This window comes from Monodon monoceros, unplaced genomic scaffold, assembly GCF_005190385.1.
Source record: "Monodon monoceros isolate NGI ecotype Baffin Bay Population unplaced genomic scaffold, NGI_Narwhal_1 Super_Scaffold_1, whole genome shotgun sequence".
Taxonomy (NCBI): domain Eukaryota; kingdom Metazoa; phylum Chordata; class Mammalia; order Artiodactyla; family Monodontidae; genus Monodon; species Monodon monoceros.
This window is the reverse complement of record NW_021703765.1, coordinates 49,271,909-49,293,237: the sequence shown is the minus strand read 5'-3', so window position 1 is coordinate 49,293,237 and position 21,329 is coordinate 49,271,909. Positions and strand designations below refer to the sequence as shown.

At 44.2% G+C, this 21,329-nt stretch overlaps 1 non-coding gene across 1 annotated transcript; it reads right to left on the bottom strand.

Moving 5' to 3' along the window:
- Positions 1-17,374: 17,374 nt before the first annotated feature.
- Positions 17,375-17,483, bottom strand: LOC114902312. The gene has a single exon (XR_003795472.1). It is a non-coding gene; the product is annotated as a U6 spliceosomal RNA (small nuclear RNA).
- Between the last annotated feature and the right edge of the window lie 3,846 nt (positions 17,484-21,329).

Genomic DNA, 21,329 nt, shown 5'->3' with positions numbered 1-21,329 from the left:
TCCATAGTGGCTACACCAATTTACATTCCCACCAACAATGTAGGAAGGTTCCTTTTCTCCACACCCTCTCCAGCATTTATTATTTGTGGACAAATCATTTATTTTAAAAGGGACAAGGGGGAGAAGGTCATATATGGCTTTATTGCTTTCTTCTCTTCACCTCCCATTTCATTTTTTTTTTTTTCTTCATTCCAATTCCTCTCTTGGTCACCTCAAGTCCTGCCTAGATCCTATATTTTAAAAATAATTTATTTTAAAATAATTTTAAACTTATAGAAGTTGTAAGAACAGTACAAAGAGACTTGGTATCTTTTTCACCCAGATTCCCCAGTTATTAATATTTCATATGTGCAAGCCCTTTCTCTTGCCTTCTGTCTCTCCATATATGTAGTTTAATTACACATAATATACATAGATAAATAATACGAAGTCTTTTTCTGAGCCACTTAAGAATAACTTGCAGTCGTGCTACTCCATCACCCCTCATTATTCCAGTGTGTATTGCCCCAAAGCACGGACACCCCTACACAACCAGCATACAGCCATCCAAGTCACTGTCATGTGTTATCATTTCGTCCACAGACCCCATTCTCATTTTGCCAACTGTCCCAATGATGTCACTTCTTTCTTTCTTGTCCTGCAGACAATTCAGGGTCCTGTGTTGCGTTTAGTGGTCAAGTGTCTCCAGTGTCTTTTGATCTGGAATGGCTCTTTGGTCTTACCCTCTCTTTCAGGACCTTGAGTGGAATGAGGACTGGCCTCTTGTTCTGTAGGGTGGGCCACCCCTGGGTCTGTCTGATACCTCCTCCTGTCCAGACTCAGGCCGTGTATTCTTGGCAGGAATCCTGTAGAAATGATGCCGTGCACTGAGCAGTTGTCAGCTATGTCACCGTGGGAGATGTTTCTTACCATCTATGATGGTTGTCTATGTTTCTCACCACCTCTATGATGGTTGTCAAATAATGGTTTTCTATTTTTATCATTCCTTCTGCCTTCTACTGACATTCCATTGTAAGCAGAGCTTTCCCTTCTCCATTTATTTGCTTGTTATATATTTATGTATATATATACATATATATAAAATATTCACATATATAATATATGTGATATACAATATCCACATATATATGAATGAATGCATAAATTCCTATGATTTAATGGGGTGGTTTTTTTATTGAAGTGTAATTGACATACAATATTATGTTAGTTTCATGTGTACAACACAGTGATTCAACATTTGTATACATTGCAAAATGGTCACCACAATAAGTCTGGTTACCATCTGTCACCACATAAGGTTAATGCAATATTATCAAGTGTATTCCCCATGCTGTACATTACATCCCCGTGACTTATTTATTTTATAACTGGAAGTTTGTACCTCTTGATCCCTTTTACCCATTTCTCCACCCCTCCACCCCAACACCCCTCCCCTCTGGTGACCACCAATCCGTTCTCTGTATCTATGAGTCTGGGTTTTGTTTTATTTGTTTGTTGTTTTGTTTTTTGGAGTCCACATGTAAGTGAAATTGTGTGGCATTTGTCTTACTCTGTCTGACATTTCATTTAGCATAATGCCCTCAAGATCCATCCATGTTGTTGCAAATGGCAAGATTTCATCCTTTTTTATTGCTGAGTAGTATTCTGTTGTAGGGCTATCTGTTATTATCATTATTTATTTTTGATGCTCAAAGAGCTACATGTTTGACCAGTGGGAACCTCTTCAAACTGGCACCGTAATGCCCCATCATTCTTTTGGCTTTTCCTTACTTTGTGGCACCACATGTTCCAGGCTCATTGCCTCAGGCTAGGAATCAGCCACTTCTCTAAAGGACTGTTCTTTTTAGAGAAGAATGGAATCTGGTTCATACACAGACATGTACACACATATACATCAATATTCCTGTATGCATATAAAATGAGTGTACACTGATACATCTAATTCTAATCTAACACTTCCATTTTCTTTTTAGCCTTCTCCTTTTCAATATTCATAAATTCCTTTTCTGATGATGAGAAACAGGCTCCCATGGTCCTTAATATATTTACTTCCTCAGACCCCCATATGTCATCAATCTCCCCACTACTCCCAATGCCTCCTTCGTTGGTGGCCTCTGTGGTCCCCCATTTTTCTCTTCCTGCCTCTGGCTTGGCCACTGGGCCTGGTACCACCTCTGTGGTTTCCCTTCACTCTCACTGCTGCTTCCTAGACACGCCTCCCTGCCCCGACCCCTCCACTGACCCCGCTGCCCAGGGAAGAGAAGGTTGCAGGTCCTATTCCATATGCTTACAATTTAAGCCAAAAACAAAGATATATAAGAGGGGCAGCAAGCTTAATAAATACAATGGAGCTTTCTTTTCATTTTTCTTTTAGATAAGCAGTGTTCAGTATTTTCCATAATGGTGCTGTGTTGCTGTTAAAATATGTTAATAACCACCTAGTAAGCTAGCACATGGAACTACTTTCCAATTAATGAAGCAAACAAAAGGACTAATTTTTAAATTTATTTATTCTTTCTTTTTTTCTTTTTTTTTTTGCGTCTCCCTCCCTCCCACCCTCCCTATCCCACCCCTCCAGGTGGTCACAAAGCACCGAGCTGATTTCCCTTCAATTTTTTAAAATTGAAGTATAATTGATTTACCATGTTGTGGCAGTCTCTGTGACTCAGTTATACACATATAGACGTTCTTTTTTTATATTCTTTTCCATTATGGTTTATCACAGGATATTGAATATAGTTCCCTGTGCTATACAGTAGGATCTTGTTTATCCATTCTAAATGTAACAGCTTGCATCTACCAACCTCAACCTCCCAGTCCATCCCTCTCCCTCCCCCGCTCCCCCTTGGCAACCACAGGTCTGTTCTCCATGTCTATGAGTCTATTTTGTTTTGTAGATAGGTTCATTTGTGCCATATATTAGATTCCACATATAAGTGATATCATATGGTATTTGTCTTTCTCGTTCTGACTTATTTCACTTAGTATGATAATCTCTAGTTGCATCCCTGTTGCTGCAAATGGCATTACTTTGTTCTTTGTTATGGCTGAGTAGTATTCCATTGTATATATGTATCACATCTTCTTTATCCATTCATCTGTCAATGGACATTTAGGTTGTTTCCATGTTTTGGCTATTGTGAATAGCACTGCTATGAAAATAAGGGTGCATGTATCTTTTTGAATTATAGTTTTGTTCGGTTGTATTCCTAGGAGTGGGATTGCTGGATCATATGGTAATTCTATTTTTAGTTTTCTGAGGAACCTCCATATTGTTTTCTATAGTGGCTGCACCAGCTTACATTCCCACCAACAGTGCAAGAGGGTTCCCTTTTCTCCACACCCTCTCCAGCATTTGTTATTTGTAGACTTTTTAATGATGGCCATTCTGACTGGTGTGAGGTGATACTTCACTGTAGTTTTGATTTGCATTTCTCTAATAATTAGTGATGTTGAGCATCTTTTCATGTGCCTACTGGCCATCTGTATGTCTTCTTTGGAGAAAAGTCTATTAAGGTCTTCTGTCCATTTTTCGATTGTTTGTTTCAGGTTGTTTGTTTTTTTTGTTGTTGTTGAGTTGTATGAGCAGTTTGTATATTTTGGAGGTTAATCTCAAAGGGACTAATTTTTAATCTCTTTTGAGAAGAATTTCACATGCATCTGTGTGGCACTCTTTCCTATGACCCACAATATGTTTTGAGTTTGGTTTTATAAAGTAGATACCATTTCCTGACAACCAGAAAAGCTCATTGTTCACTTTTTCCCCCTTACTTTTTATATGTGTACAAAGAACATTTCTATAAAAATTCTCACCTGGCCTATTTGGGAGGTCAGAGGGAAAAAAGAAGTTGAAACTCACATATAACTAGGGAAAAAGTGGAAGTTATCAAGTTATAAAGTTGAAATCAGAACAACCATGGGGACCTCAGACCTATTTTTCACCCAGGCCTTTTCAGGGGAGTGGGGGAGGGATGATGGAAATCTGTGATCTTAAGACTGTTTTTAAAATCCCTCCCAACCCCCAACAATATTACTTTAGATTTTAGTAAAACTGGTTATTTCACTTTGCAATCTGCTTATTTTGAGGGTTCTCCCATTCAGAGCAATCAGTAAAGAATTATGAGTAAGTCTGATCTTGAGGTCCTGGCGTGGGCATGGGGTGGGGGGCGGACATAGAGTCTAGAATCAGGGCTAAACAGGCACGTGGCAGAAGTAGTCAGGTCTGGTCCCTGCTCTGTCACCTAGGGCCAAGTACCTCATTTCTCAGAGTCTCAGTTTCCTAATCTATGAAATGGGGATGCTATTATGGAGGGTTGTGTTGAAGAATTAAGAGAGAGCGAGAGAGAGTGGGCCTAGACTTCCTGGCACAGTGCTTGCATAGGGAGGGTCCAGTAAGTGGAGGTAATAATTATGAATAAAGTCTAATACTTGGCCCTTGACCTTGGTTGCTCACCAGTTTAGTCAATGAGATTTAAGGACAGGAGAAATCAAAGCACCATTCTGTTATCTTATGTCTCCCGGTGTTGCCAATACTCCCAGAACACAAAAGAACTTGGGTATTTTAGGAAATTACAAAACCAAACGAAACCATGTTCCAGCTCCCCAGAGGAAGGACTCCCGCACCTGTGATTTATCAGGACTTGCTCCCTGGGGAGACAGGCAAGGGAGCAGGAAAAGCAAGGCAGGGAAGCCAAGGTCCCCGGGCCAGGGCTCCGTTCAGGAGGAGTGCCCCAGGGGGTGGCTTCCGCCCCACTCTGTGGAAGAATCCTGGAAAGTGAGTTATGCCTTAGAGTTATCCCAGTACCTGTCCTTCACTGGGCAGGGCTGCCCTGGGGGGAGAATTCCCAGGCCGTGTTGCTCCCTGCCCTTTGGATAAAGTGGTTCCAGTAACCTGAGGGCGGTCCTCCAGAGAAGAGCCTGAGGGCGAAGCTGTAGGACTGACAGCTTCTTGAAGTGGGGGTGGGGAGGGAGGGCTGGGTGGGATGTGGGCGGAGCACTAAAGTTTCTGCTCTTAGACCCCTCTCCTGACCAGGCCTGAGGTGTCCCAAAGAGCTAGGCTGCCCGCCCTCTCCCACCCTATCCCGTCCAGATTTCTCCCCCAGGGGCAGGAAGGTGGCGAAAAGGCCCTGGTGCATCTGACCTGGTTCCCTCCTCTCTGGAGGCTGGACCACAGAAACCCGACTCCTGGCCTTTCAGCCCACTTCTCTTCCGCCTCCCAAGCCCTAGGTCCTGCTCACTGTAATTATTACCAGCAAATACAAGTCACGGAACTCCCAGTAAGCGGAGCATCAGGTGTCCCAGGAGGTGCACAATGAATTGTAGTCAGTATAAAAGAAGGACTCGGGGCTTTCCTGGTGGCGCAGTGGTTGAGAGTCCGCCTGCCGATGCAGGGGACACGGGTTCGTGCCCCGGTCCGGGAAGATCCCACGTGCCGCGGAGCGGCTGGGCCCGTGAGCCATGGCCGCTGAGCCTGCGCGTCCGGAGCCTGTGCTCTGCAACGGGAGAGGCCACAACAGTGAGGGGCCCGCGTACCGCAAAAAAAAAAAAAAGGACTCTAGTGAGGAAGAAGAGGGTTGTCCAGGACGGTGGCTGGAGAAAGAGGGAAGTGCTGAGGCTTAGGCTGGCCTTGCTGGCAGGCTTCAGACTGTGTAAGAAAGGGGCAGACCTTCCAGTGGTAATGCTGATGCGGGTAGAGAGTGAGGTATTCGTGGAGAACCATGAATCACCCTGTTAGTCAGTGGCACTCAGTGGGGCGAGAAGGGAGGAGCTGGGAGGGGACTAGTGAAGAGGCTGAGTGGCAGCTGACTGCACCCCATTCCCCGCCCCCGGCCCTGGCCTGGGTCAGGGTAGGCGCAGTGGGAACAGAAGGGACCCTCTTCTGGGACTCCGGACAACTTTGACCAATTTTCAAGCAATTATTTTAAGAGCTACTCATTAAACATCTAGACAAACTGTGACTAGAAATGAAATTGTGACTTTGTCCAGAGGAGGGGAATTTTGACAGAAGATACATTCTACCCACTCTCCATGCTTCGAAGAAGGTAGAATTAAAAATCAACATTCTATCCAACTGTATTCATTTGGTTTTTGGTTGGTGATGCTGGCACGTTTAAGAGACAAATGGGAGTGTGAATTGCCAGTCTCTGCACATAGTAGTCACTTGAATAAATAGAATAATTCTTGAATCGTTAGAATAATTTGCTTCGAGCACATATTGCAGTAGTTTGATTTGAGTCTTGACTCCATATAGTTTTATGCAGGGTGGGGGCTCTAGGCTGGATGTCAAAAGCATGGTGAGTGCCGAGAGCACAGGAGAGGAGTTGTGTTTCAGTCTTTTGAGGTGGTGTTTTCACGGGTGCCAAGCAAACACAAGGTTCTAGAATGGGAATCGTGTGCACATGTGTGGAGGGAAATAAACCACTTGATTCTCCAAGTTCCTTTAGGCTTTTAGTCTTATTGTTGACATAATCTAGTCTAATAAGGAGAGCTATATTTTAAAAATTAAAATAAATTCAAAAATTGACTAGAAACTATGTACACATGGCACAAGATTACAAAATATTCAAATTGTACACCATGGAAGGAAATTTCCCCATTGATTGCTGCCTTAGCCACTCATTTTCCCTCCCGGGGGGGGAACCACTGTGCCAATTCCACATAAATCTGTGCATTCATGTGCACATTTCCCACAAATGGTTGCAAAATATACATACGATTTTGTCCCTTTTTTAACTAGCACTCTATCTTAGAGATGATAACTATTGGTATGTGTAGAGCTGTTTCATTTTTTTTTCATTTTTAAATTTATATTTTTAATTACTAAACAATCATAAGTTATAAAACCTTTAAATAATATACAAATATACAGAATAAAAAGTGAAAGCCCCTTTCCATTCCCTTCCCGCGACTTTTTAAAGTGTCTTAACGTATACACATGTGTGTATACACACACACGCAGGGTGTTTTTAAAAACATGAATGGTTTCATACTGTATATATTTTGTGTGACTTTTCTCATGTTTAATATATGATTGATACGCTTATTTCTATAGATATAAATTTACCTTATGCTTTTAATTTTATTTTTTATTGATAAAAATGTACTAATTTTTTGGAATAGATAATATATGTAAAATTCAAAAGATGTGAAAGGGGCAACAGTGATAAGTCTCCATCTACCTCTGGTCCCAGGCATCTTTTTCTCCTTCCACACACAACCACTGTGACTATTTATGCTGTGTCCTTCTAGAGATAGTCTATGCATTTACAGACATATATTTAAAAAAATATGCACTCAGATAGTGGCGTGCTATTCATGCTGTTCTGTTCCTAGCTTTTGTCTTCTTCACACAAAGTAGATGGTAGATACTTTCATATCCATATGTATATATATGTTTCACTTTTTTAACAGTCACATGGTGGTGTATTCCATAACAGGGATGTACCGTAATTTATTTAATCTGTTCATTAGTCATTGGACATGTACGGAGGGTACCCGTTGGGTAAATTCTTAGAATACAGGGCTGTTTGCCTCCCCTGTTCCTCCATGTTTCCTTAACAGTCTGTTCACTCACGCGCTCACTCACTCATTTGTTTATTTACCAGTTCTTTCAACCCACAGCTTGTGTTGTGCTGTCTATCACTCTAAGTTCTTGACTGCTTTGAACCTAGCTTTCTGTAATTAAACATGACGTTATTTTGCGAGCAAAGACATGTTCAACTACAGGAGAATGTTAAAGGCCTTCGTATGGATTCCCTGCTTTTTACTCAGACCACCCATAAGCTCCCAATCAGCTGAGAGGGCCTCTGGGGGCCCTATCTTCCAGTCCCACCCAAACTCCGTCCCCCTGCCTCTCCTGTGAATGAGTTTGCTAAGGGCTGGGAAGCCAATGGATTGTGTTCCAAGCGCCAGATGAGTAGGAGAGAGGTCTCTTGTCAGCCAGCCGGTAGGTTAAGTATTAGTCACACTGGGGCACAAACAAGTTTCTAAAGCCACATTTAGCCAGCTGTGGCCAGTGGTGTCCCAGGGCTGGCTGCCTACAGACACTTCTGGGCCACATTAAGAAAGAGTTCCCATTTGTTGTGGCAACAAAGCCAGCTGCTGGGAATTAGGTGGTGAAGCCAAGAGGAGCGGGAGGGTGGCCGAAGACTGAGAGGTAGGCTGAGCCACTCCTGACACAAACAAATCCTTTAAGTCTCCTCCAGGTGGGAGTTGGCACCGGGAAAGGAGGTGGGTCGGAGCAAAGGAAGGCAGCTCGCCAAACCCTCGCCACTTCTTCAATGAAAGAGGGAACCCTTGAGGACAGATGGTCTTGATGATGGAAACAGGGTTCCCCCAGTGAGAGTGGGAGGGGAGAGGCAGAAGGCCATAGCAAATATCACAATGCCCCAACTTCTTTTCTCTTGCATGTGAGATGGAAGAGCATTTTCTAACATCTTGCTTCCAGCGCTCAACTCAGAAAAAAACTAGATCAGAAATACTGTGTGCTATTTCTCACCAAGACCCTGGACTCCGGGGTGAAAGAGTTAATTTCTCTCTACAGTTGACGACTATGTTACCAATATTCCTTTCCTTGCTTTGGACGTGCTTTTTACATTCAAATCTCAGAGTACAATCTTTATGTTTTTCAATTTCCAGTCTTTAGGAAGTGAATAGTAAGTCCCTCCCAAAAAGGTTATTTCCTTAGGATAGACTCCCAGAAGTGGATAAATATTTTCAAAGCACTTAGAGAGTAGAGGCTGTGCTTTCACCTTGAAAGACTTGTCCATGGTTCTTAATCTTTCACTCATTCACTGATTTTTTGATTTAATAGGCCATTAAAGTGAACATTTATTTAGGGCTTATTATGTTCCAGGCAAAGCGTTCTCTATGTCTTATCTTACTTCCTCATAATAATTCCTCTAGAATGAAGCCTCCATGTGGGTAGAGCCTTTGCCCCTTGTTCACTGTTTTGGCTTCAGTACCTAAAATTGTGTCCGGCACATACACATTTGTTGAAAAAGAAGAATGAGGTCGGTAATATTATGATGTCCCTTTACAGATGAGGAGACTCTCACATGGGTTAACGACTGGCTTAAGTTTTCAGAGCTCATACCAAGCTGAGTTGGGATTTAATTTCATGTGACTCGAAAGTCCTTAAGACGGCCTCCATTCTCTAAAGCAGGGGTCCCCAACCCCCGGGCCATGGACCAGTACCAGTCCTTGGCCTGTTAGGAACCGGGCAACACAGCAGGAGGTGAGTGGTGGATGAGGGAGCGAAGTTTCATCTGCTGCTCCCCATAGCTCTCATTACGGCCTGAACCATCTCCCCCATTCCCCGGTCCGTGGAAAAATTGTCTTCCATGAAACTGGTCCCTGGTGCCAAAAAGGTTGGGGACCGCTGCTCTAAAGCACTTACAGTTTAGGGAAGGAGAAGTTATGTGTTCAAATAACCCTCATACAAAGCAGAGGAAATGAGTAGAGGTAAGAGGAAGGTGTTGTGGGATCACAAAGAAAGGATGATTTTTTTTGGTTGGGAAATCCAGGAGGGCCTCCAGGAGGAAGTGGCATTTGGACCTGGACCTTGAGGGATGGACTCCCACATTTGATCTCAGATGGTCACTGATGGCAAAATAAATTTGGACTTATTTTTCCCTGATTTAATGGGGAAAAAAAATGCAGCCCCATTTCAGATTGCCTCATTTATATTAAGCCTTCTTTAGTGTAAATTCTTAGTGGAGATCATTCTGTCCCTGGCTGTGATGGTATCGTGTCTCTGTGCGTCTGATAGAAAGCTTGCTGTCAGTGTCCCCTTTCTGAAAGATTTTCCTAAATTGCTCTTCATAGCTTTCTGAATCATGGGGCTTGTAATCTCCTTTTCAGAAGTCAGTTTGGACTAAATGTTTTTGCTTGTCTGATGCCTATGAAAATCCCCATTTCTTACTAATGGTGGACAACTGCTCTGACGGTGGACTTTCCCCCTCACCCCCATCCAGCCCCATCCTTCAAAACTGGAAGGGGAGCGTGGATACTCTTTGCTTTTGATCAAGACATGTCTCCCGCCAGGAGCAGGGAAGGATGTGTAGGAGGCAATGTCTCCAATAGTAACAATAACAAGAGTAATGAGTAAAAGTTCTCGACAGGATCTTGGGCAGCTAAGTTACCCAGGCGTTTATACATGTTTACAGTGTGAGTGTTTTTTTCTCCAGCTAACAATGGTTCCCAAATGTCTTCCTTCCCTGGGCCCCCTCCCAAGCATGTGAAAGGTCCTGTCTGAAATATAGAGAAGCAGCTTTCAAAACCAGACTTATTTTCCTGCTTGCTTTTGGCATAAAGCTGAGCGGGGTGCCCACTGGCCTTTGGTTATGGAGGCCAGTGCACTCAGGGCGCCTGGGTCCTGGCTCTGGGGCTGAGAGCATCATGTGACCTTCTTGAGCCACTGGCAGCTCTTCAGCCAATGCTGCTGCTTCTCCAAGTGACTGAGGAAACTTTTCCTTCAATTCCCCCTTCTCTCTCAGCTCTAAGATAATCAGAGTTGTGACCCTCCTGTTTAAGCAACAGACTGTGACTTGAGCAACAATTAACTGACTTCCTACACATCCCTCTGTGCCACCTCTTGGGTGACTTAAGAGGAAACAAGATTCCCTTCTCCCTGGCTCTGCTGGACAGAGCCTCCTCCAGCTCGGGTCAGCCCAGGCTTAGCTGTGTGGCCGCAGGAAGTCTCTCTCATCCTCTTCACCCGCTTCACATCCTGCTAACAGGAGGATGAGCAGGAAGCGGAGAGTGTCAGGGCAACGTCTTTCACGCTCACAGTGAGCTCAGGCAGCACGTGGGCCTCTAGGAAAACAATACAAAACGTTCCAAATGGCTCTGCTAAGGGCGCTCTGCAAATACTTTGCACAGTTGCGTTAGAAACTGTTAGTCATGAAGACTCTGGGTTACTTTTTTTTTTTCATTTGGCTTAAAAAAAAAAAAAGGTGAAGTCTGAGTGTCGCCCTCAGCAGCTCTTTCTGGCTGTCTGGGAGCCCTTTGTGATGGGTGGGGCAGGCCCCTGCAAGGCCTCTTGTAGGAGGCAGTGCCTCTGCTCAGGGTCAGGAATATGGGCTAGCTCACAATGACGCTTTACATTTGGGAAAAGGCTCCTACATACAGGTGCTGGCTGCCGGTTTGCTCTGAACCTCTGGATAGCACATCACTTTTTCAGACCTCAGTGTCCTTGTTTGTAAAATGAAGGAGCTGGAATTGTTAAGATCTGATGTTCTCTGAGTCAGTGAGTCTCTGACGAGACCCACACAGGGGCCCTCTGGACTCTCTGGGGGCAATAAACCTCAGGTGCCCCTCAAGCCCCTTCTCCAGAGGGCAGTTCCTCTCTGCCTGTGTGGGGCTGGCCTTGGAAGGCTCTTCAGCAAATCTCCACTCCCTCGGTGTAAGGCATGGTCTGGCGATTGAACTTCCACATGGTGGTCTTCCAGTCTTTATATTTTAAACATAAAGGTGATTAAAAAAAATTTTTTTTTAGCTCTAGAATCACAAACTGCCCCAAGATGGCACCTGCTTGTAAAAACTTTGCTTTTTCACTGACTTCTCTCATTTAAGCACTCTTGTCCTTACTTACTATTGCTCCACTCCCTGCATAAAGCCCAGCTGAGAAATAACCCTGGATGCTTCTTCCTGACCTCTCCCCACTGTCCATCCCTTTTCTTTTTTAGCTATTGTGGGAGTAATAGGAAAAGGGAGGGCTGCTTTTCAGGAGGCTGGCATTTACCAAAAATAACATATTCCCTGACTAATTTCCAGGTACTGCCCATTCATTACCTTGGAATGTAAATATATTTGAAAAGCAGACCTGTCCTAAGGCATTCCTCAGCTCCCACGATTAGAAACCTCAGGGCATTCCCCTTTGACTCGAGGCAAGATTAGCCTTCAGAAGCTCCAGGCAAGGTGCAAAAACCCGACTTCCTCTGATTCCAAGCTGAAGGCAACGATCGATCGTGGCAGAGTTACTTCTACATGGGGCCACCCTAAATTTAGAGAATAATGGACATGACAAAGAGAAATTATCAAACTGGAACTGAAAAGGGTTTTTTGGGAGTTATCTTTCTCACTTGCTAGTGAAGCCCTTTATTCCTTGTTCTGTGTGAGATGGTCTGTGACAAGTGTCTGGCACAAAATGGGTCCTCAGTTAACGTGAGCATCCTTCCCAGTTCCCACTGCTTTCCATTTCCCACAATGGGTGGATACAGCTGTTCATAGTTGATATCCTAAAGGGCTGGGGAATGGAGGGGGAGGAGAGAGGAGACCCATATCTGCTGGTTGAGAGCCCTCCTTTCCAGAATAAAATTGGACAAATGAAATGGTGAGGTCTCAGTGGATGCCTAGGGCAGCCTTCAAGGAGAAGGGGCAGTCTGAGCGATGTGTTTGAAGGGGAGAAGCCCTGACCTGCCTGATTTGCCCCGGTGGCCTGAAGGACTTTATATTTGGTGTATATGAGTCCCAGGTCCTTTCAAAAGCATCACTGGGCTGAACTGTCCTCTTCTTCCCCTGCAACTGCCTTACTGAGTCATATATACTTGAGGGCTTCCCTAAGTGCAAACCACGGCCAAATCACAGAGGCTTTGCAAGGTCAGAGGAGGCCTGATCTCTAGAATTCTCTAAGTCAGAGCCCCAGTGGCTAACAAGTGTCTATGAGATTGGAGGCCTGGAAGATTCAGTTATGGGCAGTCACAGTAAGGGCGTTAACATCAGGCTGAGATGATGACTAATTCCACTCTACTTTAAATTGTTTCTCCTTTAACTGTCCTTAGCTGAGTGTCTGTTACTCAGAAGTTTGGAAATCTAAATTGAAAAGTACCCAGATAAACTCTGCTCAATATTCTGTAATAATCTACGTGGGAAAAGAACTCGAAGAAGAATAGGTACATTTATATGTATAACGGAATCACTTTGCTGTACACCTGAAACTAACACAACGTTGTTAATCAACTATACTCCAATATAAGATAAAAATTTTTTTAAAAAGTACCCAGGGCTTCCCTGGTGGTGTAGTGGTTGAGAGTCCGCCTGCCGATGCAGGGAACGCGGGTTCGTGCCCCGGTCCGGGAAGATCCCACCTGCCGCGGAGCGGCTGGGCCCGTGAGCCATGGCCGCTGAGCCTGCGCGTCCGGAGCCTGTGCTCCGCAGCGAAAGTACCCAGATAAAACTGGGGAACTTTGAAGAGACTACAGAAGAATTAGCTGTGGCATCCACCTCACCCCGGAGTGTGAGAGACGGGCCAGCCCTGGTAGTGCTCGCTCTCCTTGGCTTACCTGCGTGTCCTTGCTGATCTGGGTCTCCTGTTGCTGCCCCATATTTACACTTAGGCTAGCTGCAGGGACGGGTCGCTTTTGAAATGCGTGCAGCTTTCAACCTTAATTGCTACTGCTTTTTTGCTGCTGTGATGCTTTATTGCATCAGCACATTTATAAATTTGATGAATTTCTCTACTTATGGAAGATGCTCCTCTTTCTGTGTTCAGGAAAATTCCACCCTGGTCAGGTTCCCAGGTCTCTGAGGAGCCCGTGCCTTGGCTGTGTGGCTGGTCACTGTCCTGGCAGGAGCCACGCCATTGGCTCTGGCAATTCGGCCTCCATGGCCTCCCTCTGGTTCAACCCGGGTGCTGCACCCACTTTGGAAGCAGTGACTTCTCTGGTTGCCTCTTTACAGTCTCAGAAAAAGGCTACTCATTCTGCCTTATGGATTTGGACGTGAAGTGCTTGCTTCTAAGAAACATGTGGCCAGGAAGTCTGTCTTCTAGGTCAGGTAATCAGAACATAGATTTGTTGAGAACCAACCCTGTGGTGGGCGCTCTGCTAGGCTCCAAGGGTCCAGAGAAGAAAGATTATCCCTGATTTGAGGAGCTCTCAGTCTGGGGTCGGGGAAGACATGAGCTTGTCATTTCAAGACAATGTGCTGGATTGAGGGGTGAAGAAGGGGAATTCCCCTGAAAGTCCTTCAGCCTGTTGGGCTTAGCCAAACCTGCTACTTGTGTCCAGCCTCCATTCTGACTGTTTGGGCTCCTGTTCTGAGTCGATGGTGCCCAGACAGACAGAACTGAATATCTCCCGGACCCAAGCAAGCAGAGCACCGGGGAGGGGGACTTAGCTCAGCCCTGGGACGGGGAGGAGAGACACCTCAGAATCTGGGTTACTTAGCTGATGACTTGAAAGAGGAGGCAGAGTTGCTGAAGGGGGAGGGAAAGGGTGTAACAGGCAGTGGCATCAGCTGAGCCAAGTGAGAAGCAATAAAAGGCAAGGCTTGTGCAGGCATCCCCAGACAGCCAAGTCCATGGGGTGGGGGGAGCAGGGGGTAAGAGGGCCCTGTTAATGATGGGTAAGCTTGAGAGAGACCTGGTCAGATTTTTAAAAAGTATATCCAGTGGCCCAGAGGAAGATGGACTTGAGGGAGGTGAGGCTAGAGAAGGAAGCCTCGTAGGGACTTCATGCAACTAGGGGATCCAGGAAACAGGCAGTCCAGCTCTCTGGGGGTTCGCCTTCTCTCCCTCTTTTTCGTATTTCCCTCTTCATTCACAGCTTTGAGGCAAGTTTTCCTCTTCCCCTTTCCTCTTCCTCTTCCTCCTCCTTTCTTTTGTTTTGTACTTTTTATTTTGAAATGATTTTAGACTCACAAGAAGTAGCATAAATAGTACAGAGTCCTCTTTAACCTTCCCCCAGCTTCCCCCATTGGTATCATCTCTTATAACTTTAGGAAATTATTAAAATCGGGAAACTGACATTGGTACAAAATTGGTAGCCAGACTACAGGTTTCATTCAGCTTTCACCGGTATTTGCATATGTGTGTGTGTTTAGTTCTATGCAATTTTATCTCACATGCATATCTGGATGACCACCACCCAAATCAAGGTGACCCCACCAGGGACCTCCTTGTCCTGCACCTTCTCTTTCCCCCTTTCCCTCTTCCACCCCATCCTGAAGGCCATTCTAATGCACTAAGCTAGAGCATTCAAACTGCTGCTGACTCAGAAAGAAAAAAAAGACCCTTCTTGGCACACTTAAGTCCTCTGAGTTTTTCTTCCTTACTATGAATAGGTCACGTCTACCTCCCTGGAGAGCATGGGTGTGGGGGGACACCCTGTGCTTCTGTGCTTTGGGACTGTTCTTATCCCCTGGAGGGTTCAGAGTCCTGCTGGCTCCTGAGACTGAGGGCGGGGGCTCTTCTTGCCTCTACTTTATGAGATTTCTTAAATCCTCAGCAGAGGACAGAACTGAGGCTTGGTCAAAAGTGGATATGGTGATTTTAAGCATATACTAAAGGTGCACAAGAAGTAGATATATGGTCTAGTACACTTTCATTTTGTAGACTTTAAATATTGTTCTGTATTTCTTTGAAAAGGTCCATTCTTTCCCAAATGATGAATGGCTAATTCAGCAATAGCCTCTCATCGTCGCTCAGTGTAGTGTCTATTTGAAGTTCATAAACATCACTTTTATGCAGACTGACCTCACCATAGGTGCATTTTGGAGATTTATATGTAAAGTATATATTTCAATATCCAGTAGCAGGTGTAGTGAAACAAAGGGATTATAATATTGGTGATGTCATATATTAGCTTAGATTTAGAAGAGTCTTTTCATATCATCTGGTATAATTTTTAACTTAATTTACAAATTGCTTCTCCAAAGCTCTGATCTTCCTGGACATCCAGTAATAGAAACCCACTGGTTCACACGCAGCAGGTTCTTCCGTGTTAGACAGCTTGAATTGTTGGTGCATTTTCCTTTTTTTTTTGGTCCAAAATCTACTGTCATATGCGTTTCATTTATTGGTTATAGTTCGTCCTTTCAAACTACTCAGAATAAATGTAATCCCTTTTCCACACACTGTCTTGTTGGGTTTGAAAGCAGTTCTTGTGTTTCCTTGAAGCCTTCTCCTTCTAGTATAAACACCTTCACTTCCTTTCACTGGTCCTTACAGGCCTTGTTTCCCATACTCTTGCCATCCCATCACTTCCTCAGGAAGTACTCTCATTTACCCATGTCAGTCTTAAAATGTGGCATCCACATTTTGTCTGTTATCACACTAAGGAAAACAACAGCACAGTTTGACGGACCAAACTATGTAAACCACATGTAGGATATTAAATACTTTCAACAGTTTCCTGCTTTTGTGATGTAAAAATGTCTGCATTTAATTCTCCCTACAAACCCTGTAAGAAAATTAGTCAAATGAACACTTCCTCCATATAGTAAGCACTTAATAAAGTTCACTTTCATTATTATTACTAATGTAAAAGGACTAACACTATATATTTTAAAAACAGCAAAAAGAGCCCGCCCCAAACAAAACCCCCAAACAACCACAAAGTCACGCATCAAAAGGCATGAATATAGGGAAAAGTGAATAACCTAGAACAATAAGGCAATTTCCCACACCTTTTTTTTTCCTATTGAAATATAATTGGGGAATGTCCTGGAGGTCCCGTGGTTAGGATTTGGCGCTTTCACTGCCGGGGCCTGGGTTCGACCCCTGGTCGGGGAACTAAGATCCTGCAATAAATAAATAAATAAATAAAATTAAAATTAAAAAAAGAAATATAATTGACATATAACATTGTGTAAATTTAAGGTGTACAATGTGTTACTTTGATACATTTATGTATTGTAATATGATTGCCATTGGAGTGAAAATTAGCACCTCTCTCATGTTACATAATTGTCATTTCTTTTTAGTGACTGGAATAATTAAGTTCTAGTCTCTTAGCAAGTTTTTTGATTATACGATATTCTCTCTTTGGTTTTGTTTATTTATTTTTATTTATATATTTGTTTGTTTAACATCTTTATTGGAGTATAATTGCTTTACAATGGTGTGTTAGTTTCTGCTTTATAACAAAGTGAATCAGCTATACATATACATATATCCCCATATCTCCTCCCTGTTGCATCTCCCTCCCACCCTCCCTATCCCACCCCTCTAGGTGGTCACAAAACACTGAGCTGATCTCCCTGCGCTATGCGGCTGCTTCCCACTAGCTATCTATTTTACGTTTGGTACTGTATATATGTCCATGCCACTCTCTCACTTCGTTCCAGCTTACCCTTTCCCCTCCCTGTGTCCTCGAGTCCATTCCCTACGTATGTGTCTTTATTCCTGTCCTGCCCCTAGGTTCTTCATAACCACTTTTTTTTTTTTTTTTTAGATTCCATATATATGTGTTAGCATACGGTATTTAGTTTTCTCTTTCTGACTTATTTATGACAGACTCTAGGTCCATCCACCTCACTATGAATAACTCAGTTTCATTTCTTTTTATGGCTGAGTAATATTCCATTGTGTATATGGGCCACATCTTCTTTATCCATTCAACTGTCGATGGACACTTAGGTTGCTTCCATGTCCAAAAATATGGAATGCTTCACGAATTTGCATGTCATTCTTGTGCAGGGGCCATGCTAATCTTCTCTGTATCATTCCAGTTTTTTAGAATATGTGCTGCCGAAGTGAACACTTTGGTTTTGTTTAGACTAGAGTCTGTCCCATTTATTTGTTATTATACTAATGACAATCTTTTTACTTCCAAGCTTTAAAATTACTTATATCCATTTGTTCATGTTTCATTTCTTACTGTTTTTGTCTCCTAATTTCTTATACTTTTAAAATGAAATTTATTCCTATATATATATATATATATATATATATAATATTTCTATAGTATTCTAGAAGATGCATTTAATTTGGCATTGGTTTTATTCAGATTGTTGATTTTGTTGGCTTTCTTTCATTGAATTAGTTTTTCCCCGTTTGTCTTACCCTTCCCTCTCTAGTGGTTTTCAGATTTCCTCCACCTGTTCTCTGGGGCCCCCTGCCCAGATCCAGGCTTATAATGGTTTTTCAGAACTTTGGTCCTGCAGTGATTTGGGGCTATTACAGGGCTGGTCACAGAACAGGCAGGCAGCTTGGCTCAGTTCGTGGTGGTGAGGAATCTGTTCTATATCCATGTCCTTTTGTCCTCCTGGGGCTGTAACTTGCTCAAAGCTTCAGCACAGGCAGTAGTATGCACCAAACTTTTTCTTTTTCTTCCTCTCTTCTTTTCACTAGTGGAGGTGACCTTACCCTACTCTGTCCCCAACAATGGGGAGCATAGCTGTGAATTCCTTGTCTGGGGCCTGTTGCTTCAGCCCTGCTCCCTCCTTTGCATTGATGATCCATTTCATTGCTTTATGCTTGGGCTTAGGAATTACACGAGAGCCTTCGTAGACTGCTTCAGGTGATATATAATAACCACTGCCCCAGACCCACCTGCCAGTATCTCTCATCTGGACATTTTGTGAGGGCTTCCCAGTAGGTCTCCACTGGTTCCTATTTGTTCCTATGATCCATTTTCCATTAAAAATGCATGTGGAAAAATGATGTTCCTCTAACTTAAAATCATCTTGACATCGCCTTGCTCTAAAGTTCAAAATCTAAGCGTACTTCACAAGGCCTTGTAAGATCCAGCCCTGCCTCTGTTCCAGCTCTGTTTGTGCACTTGCCCTTGGATCAGGAATATCAGCTCACCTTTCACCTCCTGGAACCACTGGTCTTCAACATACCTTAGAGCCTTCACGTAGGCCTCCCCTCTGCTTGGAATCCTCTCTCCTCAACTGCATCCTCACCCCTGTCCTCCTGGTTAAATCCTTTTTATCTCAGATCTCAACTGGGATGTCTCGTCCTCAAGGAGACGTTTCCAACTCCCCCTTCACCCCCCAGCTTGGGTGACGTTTTATATACCCTCAAGGGGCCCTATACTTTTTCTTTGAATAAGCTCACCTTTTTATTGGTAGAACTCATTCACATTTATTTTGTGATTTTTTTTTTTTTTAAGAAGATGTTGGGGGTAGGAGTTTATTAATTAATTAATTAATTTATGCTGTGTTGGGTCTTTGTTTCTGTGCGAGGGCTTTCTCTAGTTGTGGCAAGCGGGGGCCACTCTTCATCGCGGTGCGCGGGCCTCTCACTATCGCGGCCTCTCTTGTTGCGGAGCACAGGCTCCAGACGCGCAGGCTCAGTAGTTGTGGCTTACGGGCCTAGTTGCTCCGTGGCATGTAGGATCCTCCCAGACCAGGGCTCAAACCCGTGTCCCCCGCATTAGCAGGCAGATTCTCAACCACTGCGCCACCAGGGAAGCCCTATTTTGTGATTTTTAATGTTGAGGATTTTATATTTACATTTTGTTATTTTAACTTGAGGATATTTTTATTATAGCCCCAGCACCACGTGTGGATTATAACTCACTACAGATTCATGAATGAAGCATGAGGGAATTTCCTGATGGTCCAGTGGTTAAGACTCCACACTTCCACTGCAGAGGGGCACGGGTTCGATCCCTGGTCAGGGAACTAAGATCCCACATGCCTTGGGGCAAATAAGCCCTCGCGCCACAACTACTGAGCCCACGTGCCTCAACTAGAGAGCCTGCGTGCTGCAAACTACAGAGCCCACAGGCCCTGGAGCCCATGCCACAACTAGAGAGAAGCCCGTGTGCCGCAACAAAGAGCCCACACACCACAATAAAAGATCCTGCATGCCTCAACAAAGATCCTGCGTGCCTCAACTAAGACCCAATGCAGACAAAAATAAAAATAAAATAATAATAAATCTTAAAAAAAAAAAACAAAAGATAGTGCAGTGTGGCCAAAAAAACCCATGAAGCCTGAGCTCTCCAAGCCCCCATGTGGTCTGACTCCTGTTTCCTCTCTCACCTCACCCACCACTGTCCCCCTCACTCACTCTGCTTGAGCCCCACTGGCTTCCTTGGGTCCTAAGCAAATCCAGAAACGAGCAAGGAGAATTCAATTAGATCTTAAGGCTCACAAATTTTCCTCTTTGGTTCAATGCTCTGCCTTCCGGCCACCCACATGCTCTAGGCAAGCGTCCCCGGCTCTTCTAGGTGCGGGTACCCCCTACCCCAGGCTCTGCCAAGTGACCCTGCCCCCAGGGGCTTTGGGTCATTGCAGCTCAGCCGTTGAAACCACAGTGGTGGCTCCACCCTTTGGAACCAAGATGGAGGCAGCCCCGATGACCTGAGTCACCTCTGGGGTCATTCTTCTCTTCTCTTGAAGAGCAGCGAACATTCGCAGCCCTGTTGTGCAGTTCTGTGGGATCCAAGAAATCCAACAGCCTTCTTTCATTTCATCTTTCGTTTCTCTCTCCCTGGTCTTGGCAGTGTTTCTGCTGGTATAATCCCGTCTCTTCTGGGCTTCTTCTGAGGCAGTGGATTAAATTTGTGGTTCATACCCATATTAATCTCCTTATCAAAGAGTGAATATTTCAGCCACACCCTTAGGATTCTCTTCAGAACATGTTCTTCTCATTTTTTGCAATATTAACAGGCTGAGAATTTTCCAAATCTTCAAGTTCTCGTTCTTCTTGGCTTAAATTTTCCTCAATTTCTCTCTCTCCTCTTGCATTTTACTGTAAGTAGTAAGGGGAAACCAATGCGAAGCCTTCTAAACTTTGCTTAGAAATCGCCTCAGCTAAATATCCAATCCGATCACTTGCTTACAAGTTCTACCTTCCACAAAACACTAGAACACAATTCAGCCGAGTTCTTTGCCGCTTTATCACGAGGGTGGCCTTTTCTTCAGTTCCAATAACATATTCCTCCTTTCCATCTGAGACCTCACCAGAGTGGCTTTTTGGGTCCACATTTCCACCAACATTTTTCTCTGTTCTCTGAGATGATGGAGACAGTCTCTCCAGTGCCCCTGTTTTCTTTCTGAGCTCTCATCAGCATTGCCTTTGAGGTCCATCTTTCTACCAATGGTCCCTTCATGGAAATGTAGGCTTTCTCTCACATGCACCTCGAAACTCCTCCAGCCTCTACCCATTTCCCAGTCCCGAAGCCTCTTCCACATGGTAGGTATTTGTTAGAGCATCCTTCCCCCACTCCACGGTACCCAAATCAAGTCTGCTTGGGCTGTCATAACAAAATAGCACCAATGGGTGGCTTAAACAACAGAAATGTATTTTCTCACAATTCTGGCCTCTGGAAAGTCCAAGCTCGAGTTTCCGTCAGGGCTCAGTTTCTGGAGAAGGCTGTCTTCCTGGGGCTTGGCAGGTGGCCAATCCCTGTTTTATTCTCCTCCATAGCACTGAGCACCGACCAGTATTCCATATGCTTCACTTGCTTGTTGTATTCCTGCTCCGGGAGAGGAAGTGCCAGGAGGGCAGAGCCCTGCATCTGAGTTCACTGATGGATCCGCAGTGCCTAGAGCATATTTGTATGTATTTGTCAAAGTGAAGGAATGAGTTGCCGCCCATTTTGTGTGTGTGTGTGTGTGTGTGTGTGTGTGTCTGTGTGTGCAATAAAATA